Raw genomic sequence first — 12606 nt, forward strand, 5'->3', positions numbered from 1 at the left:
CCAAGGCCAGGGGCGTGGCTATAGTGATCCATAAGTAAATCAAGTTTATCCCCACAAATGCTATTTATTATTTCACGCCCCAATGGGAGATATTTAATTGTTTACTTGTTCAAACGGCAGTATTATTCGTGCATTAGTAACAAAATCCTTGTCGGGTGTAAATACTTCTTCAGGCCTCCCTGAACACGTTGTGGTCGATTCAGATGAATTAAAGGATAAATCAAATAAAATTCAAATCAAATGTATTTGTAAGGCCCGACAACACACGTTAATGTCCCCATGGGCCGGACCCGTCTTCTTTAAACAAGTGAAGAAGCTTAATGCTGCTATGGTCGCTGAGTTCAAGAAGCACCGTATTAGTTCTGGGTCTTGTTTTCAGTAATTCAAATGCCAGCTTGTCTCCAAGTTCTGCCACTACGGTATCTGAGCTGCATTCGATTTTAAGGCCATTTCTGCTGCTCAGGTCTGTAAAGCTCTGAAAGACGTTGACATAAAAACTTCTGCTGGTCTTGATAATCCGGATCCATATCTTAAAAGTAGCAGTCGACATAATTGCAGAGCCCATTGTTCATATTTTAATTTTGAGTCTCTCAACCAACTCCATAACTAAAATCTGGAAAGCCTGTGTTCTTCCCTTACTTAACTAAAGGTCGAAACCCCTCAGAACTGAACAATTACCGCCCCATCTCCAAACTGTCAATTCTGGCAAAGATCTTGGAAATGCAAGTACAGTTGCAGCTAAAGCAATTTTCTGCTTGAAAACAACACCTTAAGTGCATCTCAGTCTGGTTTCAGATCAGCCCACAGCTAAATTACTGCCGTGTTGAGTGTGACCAATGATATCATAAAAGCCCTTGACAAAAACAACCAGCATTGTGCAGCTCTAGGTATTGATCTTTCTAAGGCAATCGACTCGGTTTTGACCACAAATTGCTGCTAAATAGACTCCTAAATATTGGTTTTAGTGCTAAGACTGTTGACTGGTCCCGAAACCATCTGGTTGATCGAACACAATGCTGACGGCTGCGTTTCTGGAGATAATTAAGGCTCTATTTTGGGACCCATTATATTTTCCATTTTCATAAATTATTTGGGTAAGGCCACTGTTGTGAAGGATCAGATTAAACCGAATATATATATTTATTTATGGATATATATTTAATAGTATTTGTATATCGTTTGATATCCCTTGTATATTCCTTGTACATATACACTGAATATCCCTTTAGTCTACTAACAGCCCATAATAGTTTCATTCTCTCATTGGACAAGAACTTGGCGCCAGCAGCCAAGCCCCTTGGTTCAAGTTCAATCGTGCCGATGAACATGTCGTTACTAGCCCCGGTTCCGCGTAGGAATACGTCTGGCGAAATACGAATGGTACTATTTGTTCACAGCGCATATATATATGGCGCAAGTAAAGTAGAACTTTCTTTTAGTCCCTTAGCCCTTAGTTCTTTACCCTCCAACCTAGTGGCAAGACGTTAAGCCTCACCCACGATACACGTGTGGTGCAGTATGGTCAACTTGGCCTCAGAATGGCATTGAGACATCGTGCGGATTAATAGTTGAATTGTCATAGTTTGGCACTATACCGCCGAGTGGGACGTATTTCTATTAAGTTAATAATAGTCTATTATGCATCGTTCGGTTAGAGTTATAAAGTGAGCAGTACCCCCATCGTTTCCTCGCGTTATCCAGAGTCTTAACCAGGCTGGGCAGACCACGTGTGGTGCTTTCATCCGAGGAGTTCTGGGCCAGGACGAGTGGACCTGCACATTGGATTACCTTACCCGGACGACGGCGAGCCCTACACGGCTTGGATTATCTACTTGCTTTGGGTGCTTTGATTTATGCCATGGATAACAGCCAACACTGGTGAGTGTTGGAACTACCCCCCGAGAGGAGTCCAGGTGAGACGGCGCTCTACCCCGAGTGAGGTCACCTCACGTCTCTTCGTTGTGGACCGGCAGCTACCGTCTACAAGAGGGCCCAGCGGTATTCATCTGTGGACCAAGGTTCTGTGGGCACCGTGTTCAGCACTCTGAATTCTCCCAAGAAATCGTTGGCCAGATGGGATATCGCCAGCGGCTCTCCTAACCCCCCCCCCCCTACTGACTTACAACCAGCGGGACCCCCTTTTAGTATATCCAGCTATAATCATTTAAGTACCATCGCTATAGTTCCCTAAAGAACCAGGTTGTATACTTGCTTCCTGCGTAACCAGAGATTGGACATTCAATGTTGATTTGCCTACGAATACTCATTTGCCTTACAAGTGCATTCAAATCATAAATGTCATTAAGTGAACGTTGTATATACCCTTTGCTATATAAAATATTCGATTTATACATTTGTGTGGACTTGGTTTCATGGTGGGAAAGTGTTCATCATATCTATATCATGTACTGTGTGGCCAGTAGTTAAAGTACATAATCGGTAGTGGTTTAATGATACCATACTTATCAATACAGTCAGGGAATTGTACCCCTCAGTTACAATTGGTCCTTCGAGCCGGAGGGTAACTAGTGTAATATTAATATAGTGTTATTAATATTGAAATGGCCTATGATGAACACTCCACGAAACGGTCCTCCTAACGTAGAACGCCCGCGGCGCAGACGACAGACACCTCAGTACTTAGAGGATTACGCTGTCAGTCAACTACCTAGCCTTCGACAAACGGTAAACGCGGTAAAAGTAGAAAGTAAAATTATGTCTGACCTTAACGACCAGGTTACCCCGACCACAGAGGCCCTAGTGGGTTCTAATGTAACTGACCAAGCTCACGGTGGGGACCAGGAGGGAGCTGACATGCCTTTACCCCCCGCCAATACCGAAGAAGTAGTCCCCGACCAGCCCCGGGAGGAAGACAACCCTACAGAGAGAGAACTCTGCACGGAAGAAGAGGAGGAGAGCGCCGAGGAAATAGAGCTCCAGGACTCCCCAACGAGTACAGCCAGGAGCGGCTCACCTCTACAACCGTCTTCCCCCAGCGAAGCGGAGAGGATGCTATCACAGGCGTTCCTCGTCAGCCTGACAGCCTCTACCGAACGCGATCGACTCCAGGGTGAACGCGATCGACTTCAGGGTGAACGCGATCGACTCCAGACACAGCAACGGAGCGAAAAAGAGCGCATACGCCTGGAGATGAGACGCCTTCAGACGGAAGAGAATATGGCAAGAGACCGAGCAGACACCCAGCGTGCCGCTGCCGGTGCCCAAAGAGAAACAGAGCGCGACCTCGCTCTCATCCAGCGCGAAACAGAGCGCGACATCGCTTTCATCAAGCGCGAAGCCGAGCGCGACAGACTACAAGCGCAGCTAATGGAGCAGCTGATCACCAAGGCAACACCCTCTCCCTCCGCCAGGGGTTCAAGGAACTCGTCGAGACAACAGTCAAGGGCAGCGTCTCCTAACCGAGCAAGCGACCCTGAACTTGACCAACAGACCAAGCCTATACCCCCCGCAGACCCCCTTCCCCGACCGGTCCAAGCGAGACCCAGCTAGAAGGAAGGAGCAGCATACACTGCGGAGAAGCTAAATAAACGACTACAGGATCTAGAGGACCTGATAGAAGAAGAAGAGGGAGAGGAGGAGAACCAGGCCCGACGACAGCACAGTACTCCACCGGACCAGGAGGTCCAGTACAGCCCAGGCTATACCCCCGCGGCGCTGCGCTACAGACCCCCGACTCTATTCACGGGTGAGCATGACGCACGACCAGCCCCGAGGAATAGCACCTGGACCAGCGGGCCATGGTACCCTGCCGGTACCAGCCCACAGAGAGGCGCAAGAGGAGACTCGCCTAGGAGGCCTCTCCCCCAACGCTCGCCGATGTATCAGCCATCCACGGCGTCATACATTGCCACACCGACGTTTCCAGACTTCACCTATGAGAATCGAGCACAGTACACGGAGCTCCGGATGTGCTTAGAGACAATGATGGTGGATGTCGCTGATGAACGCCACAAGTATGCAATATTACTGAAGCACCTGAAAGTACCCCGGGCGCACAATATAGCGCTAGCCTATGCCACCTCTACGACCCCATACACCGCGGCTCTAGCAGCGCTGGACCAGAGATATGGACGTATATGGGATTACGTAATCCAAGAGATAAGGCATATTGACCGCCTACCCCCAGCAACAGACAATCGCTCATTAGACGACCTGTCTATAAAAGTGCAGTCCCTGGTAGGGATGCTGGGAGCGCAACGAGAAAAGGGTATGCACGAGCTATACGCCAACTCTAACGTCGAGAGGATTTTAGAGAAGCTGCCACCAGCCAGACAAGAGCGCTTTAGGCGGCAGAGAAACCACCGTGATCCTAACGGTCCCGAACCATCCCTCCTCGATCTAGCCGACTTCCTGGCGAGAGAAGTCAGCAGCTTACGACTGGATACGTTCGTGCGGAGCACACCAAGCTCCAGAGAGGGACCCAGGAGAATAAACGATGGAAGAAGATCGGTGACTGTCATGCACCAATCAGAATCAGTACCGAGCAGTAAGAACCACAGTACCCCCTCGAGAAAAGAGAAGTGGAAGATGGTGTGCCCGTACTGCGAGAAGGAACACTGGCTGTCACAATGTGACCTGTTCACAAAGATGAATGCAGAAGAAGTGAGTCAATGGATAAAGTCCAACAGGCGCTGTTACCGATGTGCGCGCAGTCACATGGCAGCCGAGTGCCGCCTAAAGAAGAGGTGCAGTCGGTGTGACGGAGCCCACCTAGATGTCCTACACGACAGTAACAGAAGAAAGCCTGCACCTGCACCATCGAGCAGCACCAAGGCAAGTGTTGTGTACATTGACCCCGCCAGCAGCAGCGGCGCCCAAGTGCTCTTAAAGGTAGTCCGTGTAACATTGAGCTACCAAGATAAAGTCATGGACACTTACGCCGTCCTTGATGACGGGTCAGAGAAGACCCTTCTGCTCGCGTCCGCTGCGGCCCAGCTGGGACTGCGGGGGAGCGAGAACCAAATGACGATTCGGACAATAAGAAGAGATTTAAAGACGATAAAGGGCGAGAATGTCTCCTTCACTATCGCAGCAAGCGGGCAGCCAGAGCGACGGTATAGGATTACAAATGCTTTCACCAGCCAAGAAATAGGACTATCGCAGTACACCTACCCCATCGCCAAGCTGATGGATAAATATGTGCACCTGCGTCAACTACCTATCCCGCTCATAGACGGCGCCACCCCGACCCTGCTGATAGGCTCCGACCATGCAGACCTCATAGTCCCGATAGACCGGGTCCATACAGGACCCCGAGGCTGTCCTGCAGCAGTCGAGACCCGCCTAGGATGGACACTACAAGGCCCCCTCGCTAAATCTCTCAACCGAACAGCAGCCACTAGCTGCCTCCACTCCAGAGCGACAGAAGAAGACACCACTCTCCTGCAGCATGTCGAGAGGCTATGGACACTAGAGACAATGCCCTTTAAGAACGAAAAGAAAGACATTCGTTCTAAAGAAGACATTTACGCCATAAACCTCCTCGAGCAAGGGACAAAGAGAGTCACAGTCGGCGGAGTGATGAGATACGCAACTCCACTCCTGAGGCGAGAGGGAATGCCCACCTTTCACGCAAAGAAAGACGCTACGGAGCGGTATCTATTGAACACAGAGCGGCGCCTAGCCAAAGACCCCGCTCAAGAGAGTGTGTACCGCGCTGAGATTGAGAAGCTAATCACAGCGGGACACGTGACAAAGATTGACATTAAAGAGGCCGATCAGACGACCGAATCATGGTACGTGCCGCACCACAAAGTCCACCACAACGGCAAGGATCGCATTGTGTTTAACTGCAGCTACCAGATCGGATCCCAAAATCTGAATAAAGAGCTCTTGCCCGGCCCCACACTCGGCCCCTCTCTACTAGGCGTGCTACTACGCTTCCGCCAGGACAAGGTGGCTATCAGCGGGGATATCAAAGGGATGTTCCTGCAGGTGAGACTAGTGGAGGAGGACAAGCCCCTGCTGCGGTTCCTATGGAGAGAGAGGATCGGAGATGAGCACCCAGCCATCTACCAGTGGGAAGTCCTCCCCTTCGGAACCACATGCAGCCCGTGCTGTGCTACATTTGCACTACAGAAACACGTCGCAGAGGACCCAGCGGCAGATGAAGAGGTCCGACACAGTGTGAAGAACAGTTTCTACGTGGACAACTGTTTACAAAGCGTTTCGACTCAAGAAGAAGCCGAGGTTCTCCTACTCAAGCTACGCGCCTCCCTGATCAAAGGCGACTTTGATCTCAGGCAGTGGGCCAGCAGCGACCCGCACGTATTGCGCAGCCTCTCCCCCGCGGACAAGGCTGCCAGCAGCGAGACCTGGATGGCGACAATCCCAGGAGAAGCCCAAGAAATGACACTAGGACTAGTCTGGCGCTTCAAAACAGACTCGCTCCACTATAGACACAAACCCCTGACCACGGAGCAGGGAAGGTCGACGGCGATACCGACCACCAGACGGAGTGTGTACAGAACACTCGCCAGACAATATGACCCGTTGGGATGTATTCTACCTTACACCACCAGGGCAAAGATGATTGTACGAGCACTATGGGACAAGGACCAGGGCTGGGACGACCCAATACCCACACCCCTTGCCTCCACATGGAGAGAGTGGGAGACGGAACTCCGCTCACTCCCAGGCGTCAATATACGCCGCAGCTACTTCCCACCCACAGTGAGGCCAGAGACATGCAAGATGGATCTACACGTCTTCAGCGACGCCTCCGAAGTAGCCTATGGATCAGTGGCCTACTTGCGTGCCCAAGAGAAGGGAGGATAGATACACACCGCTTTCATCCTGGCTCGCTCAAGATTAGCCCCACGAAAGCAACAATCTATCCCGCGTCTAGAGCTCTGCGCAGCCCTAGCAGGAGCGCATCTAGCCACGTTAATCCAACGTGAACTCACCATTCCGGTGCACAGAACAATCTTGTGGTCAGATTCCACAACAGTACTCACATGGATCAAGTCTGATTCATGCAGATACAAAGTCTTCGTGGGAGTCAGAGTCACCGAGATTCAAGAGTTAACAGAAACAGCGAGCTGGCGGTATGTGGACACCAAACACAACCCAGCTGACGTCATCACCCGGGGAATGTCCCTAGATGACCTCACCCGTCGCAACATCTACAGTGACGGACCAGAGTTCCTCAAGCTCCCGGAAGAAGAGTGGCCTACGCCCACCCCACGGGAAGCGAGTAAAGAGGAGGCTGAGAACAAGAAACCTATGTTCTGTGGACTGAGCACAGTCGCCTCCACAGACCCCAACATAGATGATTGCATTACCCTACAGAGTGCGCAGCTAAAGACATTCCTGTGGCACCACCCAGAGATTCAGCCCACTGCCGACATTTCAGCAGCTGACTACGAAGAAGCAGAACTTCTTCTACTACAACGAGCCCAGAGAGACTCGTTCCCCGACGAGCTAGACTGTCTACAGGGAGGAAAGCCCGTCCCATCAGACAGCAGATTGCTCCACCTGGCACCCGAGAGCGACGCCCATAATCTCATCAGAGTGGGTGGTCGTCTGCGGAGAGCCCCCGATCTACCGGATGACGTTAAGTACCCGATAGTCTTGAACAGCCGACACAAGGTCACAGAGCTGATCATAAAGAAATACGACGAGGATGTACACCACGCAGGAGCAGAGAGAGTCTTCGCGGAGATCAGACGTCGCTATTGGATACTTCAAGGAAGAGAAGCAGTGCGACGCTTCCAGCGAACCTGTCTAGACTGCCGAAAGTGGCGCGCGCAGCCCAGCATACCCCGGATGGCTGACCTACCTCCCTGTCGCCTCCGACTCGGCGACAAGCCATTCCACTCCACAGGCATGGACTGTTTTGGCCCGTTGTATATAAAGAAAGGAAGAGGAACCGAGAAGCGGTGGGGTATTGTATTCAAATGCATGACCACCAGAGCGATACATATCGAACTCCTTCCAAGCATGAGCACAGACTCATTCCTTATGGCCTTCCGAAGATTCACATCACGGAAAGGAAAACCGTCTACATTGTTGTCTGATCACGGGACAAACTTCAAAGGCGGAGAAAGAGAGCTGAGAGAGAGCTTCCAAGCTATGGGCCCAGAACTTAAGACCCACCTCGCTCCATCCCAGATTGACTTCCAGTTTAATCCCCCGAACGCACCCCACTTCGGTGGAACCTGGGAACGAGAAGTACGTTCTATAAAGACAGCCCTGTACGCCGTGCTTGGGGCCCAGACTGTAGCGGAAGAAGTCTTACTGACAGTCCTCACGGAGATCGAGGGAGTATTGAACTCCAAGCCCCTCGGCTACGTCTCCAGTGATATAGCAGATGTCGACCCAGTCACCCCCAACACACTCTTGATGGGGCGGCTGGACCCCGCGCTACCCCAGACAATGTACAGGCCTGAAGAAGCGAACGGCCGAAGAATGTGGAGGTACAGTCAAGTACTAGCTGACAAGTTTTGGAACAGCTTTCTACTCCACTACCTACCGTCTCTACAGACCCGCCAGAAGTGGGTAAAAGAGAGAGACAATTTGACAGAAGGAACAGTCGTCATGATTATCGACCAGTCACTACCCAGAGCTATGTGGCCGGCTGGCCGCGTAAGCAAAGTGATCACCGGTGCCGATGGCAAGGTCCGAGCAGCTGAGGTGCTCGTCCAAGGGCGAACTTACACACGACCCGTGGCGAGGCTAATAGAACTGCGCAGACTCCCAGACACTATCGATGACGACCATGACCCCATGACTTTGTGAGTTGACTGACCCTTACAGCGGACCTTGAGTGGTAGACAGTGCGGTTAATCTGTCTCTGCTTAGCTAATTAGGTGGGACTAATTAGGGGGCGGCTGTTGTGAAGGATCAGATTAAACCGAATATATATATTTATTTATGGATATATATTTAATAGTATTTGTATATCGTTTGATATCCCTTGTATATTCCTTGTACATATACACTGAATATCCCTTTAGTCTACTAACAGCCCATAATAGTTTCATTCTCTCATTGGACAAGAACTTGGCGCCAGCAGCCAAGCCCCTTGGTTCAAGTTCAATCGTGCCGACGAACATGTCGTTACTAGCCCCGGTTCCGCGTAGGAATACGTCTGGCGAAATACGAATGGTACTATTTGTTCACAGCGCATATATATATGGCGCAAGTAAAGTAGAACTTTCTTTTAGTCCCTTAGCCCTTAGTTCTTTACCCTCCAACCTAGTGGCAAGACGTTAAGCCTCACCCACGATACACGTGTGGTGCAGTATGGTCAACTTGGCCTCAGAATGTCATTGAGACATCGTGCGGATTAATAGTTGAATTGTCATAGTTTGGCACTATACCGTCGAGTGGGACGTATTTCTATTAAGTTAATAATAGTCTATTATGTATGGTGCATCGTTCGGTTAGAGTTATAAAGTGAGCAGTACCCCCATCGTTTCCTCGCGTTATCCAGAGTCTTAACCAGGCTGGGCAGACCACGTGTGGTGCTTTCATCCGAGGAGTTCTGGGCCAGGACGAGTGGACCTGCACATTGGATTACCTTACCCGGACGACGGCGAGCCCTACACGGCTTGGATTATCTACTTGCTTTGGGTGCTTTGATTTATGCCATGGATAACAGCCAACACTGGTGAGTGTTGGAACTACCCCCCGAGAGGAGTCCAGGTGAGACGGCGCTCTACCCCGAGTGAGGTCACCTCACGTCTCTTCGTTGTGGACCGGCAGCTACCGTCTACAAGAGGGCCCAGCGGTATTCATCTGTGGACCAAGGTTCTGTGGGCACCGTGTTCAGCACTCTGAATTCTCCCAAGAAATCGTTGGCCAGATGGGATATCGCCAGCGGCTCTCCTAACCCCCCCCCCCTACTGACTTACAACCAGCGGGACCCCCTTTTAGTATATCCAGCTATAATCATTTAAGTACCATCGCTATAGTTCCCTAAAGAACCAGGTTGTATACTTGCTTCCTGCGTAACCAGAGATTGGACATTCAATGTTGATTTGCCTACGAATACTCATTTGCCTTACAAGTGCATTCAAATCATAAATGTCATTAAGTGAACGTTGTATATACCCTTTGCTATATAAAATATTCGATTTATACATTTGTGTGGACTTGGTTTCATGGTGGGAAAGTGTTCATCATATCTATATCATGTACTCTGTGGCCAGTAGTTAAAGTACATAATCGGTAGTGGTTTAATGATACCATACTTATCAATACAGTCAGGGAATTGTACCCCTCAGTTACAGCCACTATGTAAATACATCTATATGCAGATGACACTGTCGTCTACACCCAGGCCTCCACTGTACATCAGGCTGTTGAAGAGCTCCAGGCTGCATTTGAAGCCATACAGGCTGCTCTGTGCAACTTGAAACTGATTTTAAAGGCTCAGAAAACAAAGTTCATGATTTTTACAAGAACTTGTTCTGAGCTGTGTGATGAGCTCAGCATTTTAACATCTGAAGGTAAATCTATGGAAATGTGCCTTTGTACAAGTACTTGGGTATTTGGTTAAATGGCAAGCTCTGTTTTAAAGTACACATTGACAACTTGGTCAGGAACCTTAGGATAAAGCTTGGCTTTATCTTACAGAGCCTTAATTCAGTATATCATGCATCACTATGTTGTATTACTAATGCAAAGTATTTAACTCACCACTGTACACTCTACCAAATAGTAGGCTGGACATCCCTGGCTAGACTGCAACTTTCATATATTTTAATGTATAAAGCATTACTAGTAGGTAAACTACCACTCTATCTGTGTTCCCTGCTATACCTGAATTCAAGCAGCTATTTGCTACGCTCCCAGATCGGTTTGCTTCATAATGTCCCCATGGCTCGCACAGAACTGGGAAAAACATCTTTCTCCTATTATACACCGTGGGCATGGAATAATCTGCAGGAAGAGCTGCATTTAGTGAATCTCATACATATGGGTGATTTTAAAAGTCTTATACAAGCTACTGCAACTGAGGAGGGTAAATGTTTTTGAGATGCCATGTTTTCTGCCAGACTGAATAGTTGTCTCTGTGTATTGTTTTATGTTATTGTAATATGGGTATATCTATAATGTATTCTGCGTTGTGTATCATCCGTTCTTAAAACCCAAATTACTGATAAAGGCCTACACGGCCTGCTTAGACAGCAGCAAAACAGACGAGTGTTCAAATGACGAGAAGAGATTTGAGCTCATGTAAAAAAATACTTGTTTATTTAAACAGTCAGGAAGTGAAATAACAAACAGCTTGATTCAAAAACGTGCTATGAAACCCAACATGCTACGATACTGTGCCATCGACTGTGGGTTTCAGAATAAAATAATTCGTCTGCTGGTCCTGAGAGATGGTTTTCTTCTTCCTATAAACAAAGGAAAAAGCCTAGTCTAATCCTCACTCGTTGCCGTTCCCTCTCTGCCGAGTCTCGTTCAAAAAGCGTATCTCTCGGTCTCTGTGTGTTCAAAAGCTGGTGTGTGTGTTTTTCGTTCCGTCTCGTTCTGCCCTCTCTCCCTAAAAACACTAGCTTTAAAGCTTAACTCCTCCCCTAATATTACGTCAGGAGGGGCGGACTTTTTTAGAAGAGAGAGCGGTTGATTAGATGAGACTGTATGTCGGCCATTTTAAGTACTTTGTAAGAGGCCGTCTTTAAAATAGCTATTGCTTTGGCGTTTATAGTTTTAAAACTCTTTGGGTTAATTTTACTAATTTTCTATGTTTAGGGTTTTCCAGTTATTGCTCATATCCATAGTTAGACTACATATTTTTGAAGTTAGTTTGCCCGCTAGGAAGTAATGTGTCTAAACAAATGTTTCTTTATTTATAGTTTAAGATTCTTAACAAGACTATACTTGAGGGTAAATGTGTGTCATTTTCTGAACCATATCACTAAGTATTTAGCCTTTTTGCTTGCTTAGAAAGAAACAAAGACGCTTCCATATTTCTTAGTAAAATATAAAAGCTTCAACTGTTTAGCTCTTGTCCAGTTTTCCAGATCCAATGTCTTACAATTAAACTACATTTCTAGCATAAGAGTAACTAATATCCTATGTTCAAAGTGTTGAGAGACCAGTTGTGAACCACCTGGTCACCTCCTGTTGAGGTGTTCGCATCCCCCACAATAGCTTGGGGGTTTCCCACTCAGCCTTTCGGGCGCTACCTCCTGTTAACCTATTGTTCTATTGAGAATGTTTCACTATAGCCGGCTATAAACCAACAACTCCCTTCTGTATGCTAAGTTCCATATCTATTTAGAAGCTATTCCTAGCTTATCAGCAGGAACCTGGGACCTTTCACATGCTAAATGACTCGGTCTCCAGGCCTAGACTATGTGTCGTTTGCTTGTCGGCTTCCATTCAACGTCCTGTATCAGCAAACAGACCTTGTTCTAATGTCAATAGCTGGTTGATCGGCCTAAACCTGTCTTGGGGGGTTGCAGAAGGAGAGAGGCCAAATAGTATTCAGTCACTGTACTTTCCATATGCTACAATAAAAAGCTAACCAGGTGTGGTGCTCTGATCATACCAGATGTTATCAGCACCGACTCGTAGCTGTAGACCTGAGTTTGAACTTGGGAAATATACCACAATGTATTGTTAACT

Source organism: Notolepis coatsorum, assembly GCF_963971535.1.
Source record: "Notolepis coatsorum genome assembly, chromosome: 5".
NCBI lineage: Eukaryota > Metazoa > Chordata > Actinopteri > Aulopiformes > Paralepididae > Notolepis > Notolepis coatsorum.